Source organism: Nomia melanderi, unplaced genomic scaffold, assembly GCF_051020985.1.
Source record: "Nomia melanderi isolate GNS246 unplaced genomic scaffold, iyNomMela1 scaffold0195, whole genome shotgun sequence".
NCBI lineage: Eukaryota > Metazoa > Arthropoda > Insecta > Hymenoptera > Halictidae > Nomia > Nomia melanderi.
The window spans coordinates 23063-27500 of record NW_027475310.1 but is presented as its reverse complement, the minus strand read 5'-3'; the positions used below and the strand labels follow the sequence as shown (position 1 = coordinate 27500).

The window sequence follows — 4438 nt, the reverse complement described above, 5'->3', positions numbered from 1 at the left end:
TATATATTTCGAAATACAACTGAACGTGGCGGAAGCGCACGGTGGTGGTCCAGCGAGGACACGCGACGACGGGGAATAAGAACTATTCGACCCGTTACGAATACGCATGCTCGTCCCGCACGATTTTAACACACACCGTGTTTTTCTCCAGTCGTCAAAGCGTTCGTGCGTCGAATTCGAAAAATAAAAAAAAAAGAAAAACACCTTTTCTCTCTCTCGGGGTAAAAGAGTCGATGTGTATTGTGTATAAAGGTTCTGCGAGAAGTCTCGTTTTGACGTGTGTTCCGCCGATAACGACGATCCTCCGAAACGGGGATACAGAAACGTTACACCTCACAACACGATCTCCGTCTCTTCTCTATAGCAGAAACCGATAAAAATACACCTCCCGAAAGAGAGTATATGGTGATTCTTTTTATATATATATATTTCGAAATTCAACTGAACGTGGCGGAAGCGCACGGTGGTGGTCCAGCGAGGACACGCGACGACGGGGAATAAGAACTATTCGACCCGTTACGAATACGCATGCTCGTCCCGCACGATTTTAACACACACCGTGTTTTTCTCCAGTCGTCAAAGCGTTCGTGCGTCGAATTCGAAAAATAAAAAAAAGAAATACACCTTTTCTCTCTCTCTCGGGGTAAAAAGAGTCGATGTGTATTGTGTATAAAGGTTCTGCTGCGAGAAGTCTCGTTTTGCCGTGTGTTTCGGTAACGACGATCCTCCGAAACGTACATCTCATTCGTAAGAGAGGAAGAAAACAATCTCCCTGGGGCCAGTCGGTAATATACCGACATACGACGTGTCGTGCACATCCGTCTCACGCACGGTATACAAAATATGAATAAAACGTGTGTAGTCTCTCTCTCTCTCGACTTCTTAATATTTTCTTTCACCTCTGACGCATCATTTCAGGTGACGTCGGGAGCGCGGGAAAAAAAATTTTTCTAAACACACGAAACCGTTCATCTCACGAACAGCCGAAAAAGTTGTCGCTCAGATCCATATCGCAGTGGAGCGGTATCCGCGGGCGGTCGTAATTGAACGACGCACGACGCCGCGAACACTCACGCGAGTCCATACAAACGATTCCGATCGTTTTGCAACAACTAGAACGTACACTGTCCGTGAAATTCACAGAATTTTCGCGTGTCCGCGACAAACGCCGACGAGACACCCATCGTTCGCTCGTACGTAGCATCCTTCTCTTAACCCGACTCAGAAACGTTCTTTGCGCCCTTCGGTAAAAAAACGTTCGATCCGAAGAGGTGAACGACGGCGGGGATTTGACAGAGCTACGCAAGCAGTGTATGGTACGTAAACGACCCTCAGCCAGGCGTGGTCCAGGAATTGTATCCGTGGACCGCAATGTGCGTTCGAAATGTCGATGTTCATGTGTCCTGCAGTTCACACGTTGACGCGCAATTAGCTGCGTTCTTCATCGACCCACGAGCCAAGTGATCCACCGTTCAGGGTAATCGTATAAATTTTATATTTCACATATATAATTTTATTCTCATTTGTTCGACCTAATATCTCTCTTCTTTCAAAGAGAAGATAAAAGTTGATACCTGAATCTCCGACCAGCGCGCGAAGGAGATTCAGGCGTCGCCTTGGAGACGACACCGAAGCCTTTCGAGACGAAAAACGTTCAAGTAATATGTATATATTTCTCGACGTTCCGGGCGTATAGTGCATTCAAAAACCCGCGAAAGACGCAGAAGACTCGCACGCGTGGAAACGACGGGGATATATTTTGTATCCTACCCGATACTGAATCCATCGCGTGCAGTCGACCCTCGCGTTCTTCCGATCAGACGCATCTATTGTTGCGCGCATGTTTTCGCGTCGCATCGCGCGAAACGTTGCACGAATCGTACCGATCGATCGATTGAAAGCAAATAATGAAAAAAGACTTCACAGCTGGCTCTTTGCCGGTCATTCGTCCCATGTTATCTCTTGCCGCGAAATTGGCGCGCAAGAGTTGGGTGTCAGACGCGCGGCTTTAAAACGAGCTTCACGGCCGGTCCCTTCGTTACCGCTTTCGTTCTTTCTCTCGGAACGACCATGAACGAACACGACGAGCGACGCTACGGCATACACACGTCCACGGATTCGATTAAAAAAACAGACTTCACAGCTGGCTCTTTGCCGGTCATTCGTCCCATATTATCTCTTGCCGCGAAATTGGCGCGCAAGAGTTGGGTGTCAGACGCACGGCTTTAAAACGAGCTTCACGGCCGGTCCTCTCAATTCCGTGTACGGTACACGCAAGATGCGGGTTCCACTTCCAGACTACCCGGTCCCTTCTCTCTACGAGAATCGATAGTAGAAGAACGGCTCGAAAACGCGTCTCAGAGACTAGGGGAAAAGAAGCGGTATGCGAGCGAAACGAAAACGCATTATGGAAACGTCGCGAAACAATGTTCGACGGTTGCTCGGTTCCAATCGTGCGGCCGTTTCAATTTCTCGTGCGCTTCACCGTCCCTCCGTAACTCTGGCCGATCGCGTATACCGAAGAGCCGACACGCGCAAAAACCACAGGCATTGTATACTGTATATATATATGTTACAGTCACAGCCTTCGCGCGTTTTACTCTCCGACGCGGGGTTTCCACGACGAAAGAGAGACAGTTTCGTGGCGGGTGACTCGGCCGAATCGCTACGACGGGTATTTCTATTATAGAACGAATCATCGCCACCCTTTACCAGTGCCCGACGAAGGAATCACAAGGTCATCTGGAGTTTACAATGCCAGCGACGGTAATTCCAACGAAGACCCGATAAGTCAACTCATCGTTCTATTTCTCCCCGTACAGAAAAGCGAATCGACGCTAACGCACCTCGCGCAAGCACGAACGTTCTCTTCGCGTGGATCATCCCATCGTCGAAAGATGTAAAGACGCATTGGAGATCGTGGTCTCTGGCGGGCTCATTGCACGCCCCACTGCATATCTTTCCTCGAATCGAGAATGATTCGTCCACTAAGGCTGCGAAACTACGCGTCGAGGAAACTAGGGGAAAGAAGCGGGATGCGAGCGAAACGACAATACATTATGGAAACGTCGCGAAACAATGTTCGGCGGTTGCTCGTTTCCTCCTGCGGACGTTTCATTGCTCGGGCGCTTCACGTCCCTCCGTAACCTTCGCGCGATCGCGTGCCCCGGAGAGCCGGCAACCGGTGAACCACAGGCGTATAAACTATAGTCTTCTATAGCAAGCCTTCGGCGGTTACTCTCCGACGCGGGGATTCCACGACGAGAGAGAATTTCGTGGCGGGTGACATCGGTCGAAACGCTACGACGGGTATTTCTATTATAGAACGAATCATCGCCACCCTTTACCAGTGCCCGACGAAGGAATCACAAGGTCATCTGGAGTTTACAATGCCAGCGACGGTAATTCCAACGAAGACCCGATAAGTCAACTCATCGTTCTATTTCTCCCCGTACAGACAAGCGAATCAACGCTATCGCACCTCACGCATGCACGAACGTTCTCTTCGCGTGAATCGTCCCATCGTCGAAAGATATAGCCGCTTGGAGATCGTGGCCCATCAAGTTCTTCCGTAACTCCTGCGCGATCGCGTACCCCGGAGAGCAGGCAACCGGTGAACCACAGGCGTATAAACTATAGTCTTCTATAGCAAGCCTTCGCGTTTACTCTACGACGCGGGGATTCCACGACGAGAGAGATTTTCGTGGCGGGTGACACGGCCGAATCGCTACGACGGGTATTTCTATTATAGAACGAATCATCGCCACCCTTTACCAGTGCCCGACGAAGGAATCACAAGGTCATCTGGAGTTTACAATGCCAGCGACGGTAATTCCAACGAAGACCCGATAAGTCAACTCATCGTTCTATTTCTCCCCGTACAGAAAAGCGAATCGGCGCTATCGCACCTCACGCAAGCAGGAATGATCTCTTCGCGTGGATCGTCCCATCGTCGAAAGATGTAAGACGTACAGAAATCGTGGTCCATCACGATTATTCGTAACTCTCCGAGTCGCGTATCTGAGAGTAGGACAAACGGAGAACCACAGGCATAAATAATACTATATGTTTCTTATATAGTTAGCCTTCGCGTTTTACTCTCCGACATGGGGATTCCACGACGAGAGAGAGTTTCGTGGCGGGTGTCTCGGCCGAATCGCTACGACGGGTATTTCTATTATAGAACGAATCATCGCCACCCTTTACCAGTGCCCGACGAAGGAATCACAAGGTCATCTGGAGTTTACAATGCCAGCGACGGTAATTCCAACGAAGACCCGATAAGTCAACTCATCGTTCTATTTCTCCCCGTACAGAAAAGCGAATCGACGCTATCGCACCTCGCGCGAGCACGTAACTACTCTTCGCGTGGATCGTCCCATCGTCGAAAGATGTAAGACGCACGGAAATCGTGGCCCATCAACGTTTTTTTGTAACT

The 4438-nt window shown here is 49.7% G+C and overlaps 1 non-coding gene across 1 annotated transcript; it reads right to left on the bottom strand.

Moving 5' to 3' along the window:
* Positions 1-1325: 1325 nt before the first annotated feature.
* Positions 1326-1480, bottom strand: LOC143175815 (5.8S ribosomal RNA). Its single transcript, XR_013000485.1, has one exon. It is a non-coding gene; the product is annotated as a 5.8S ribosomal RNA (ribosomal RNA).
* Positions 1481-4438: the final 2958 nt, after the last annotated feature.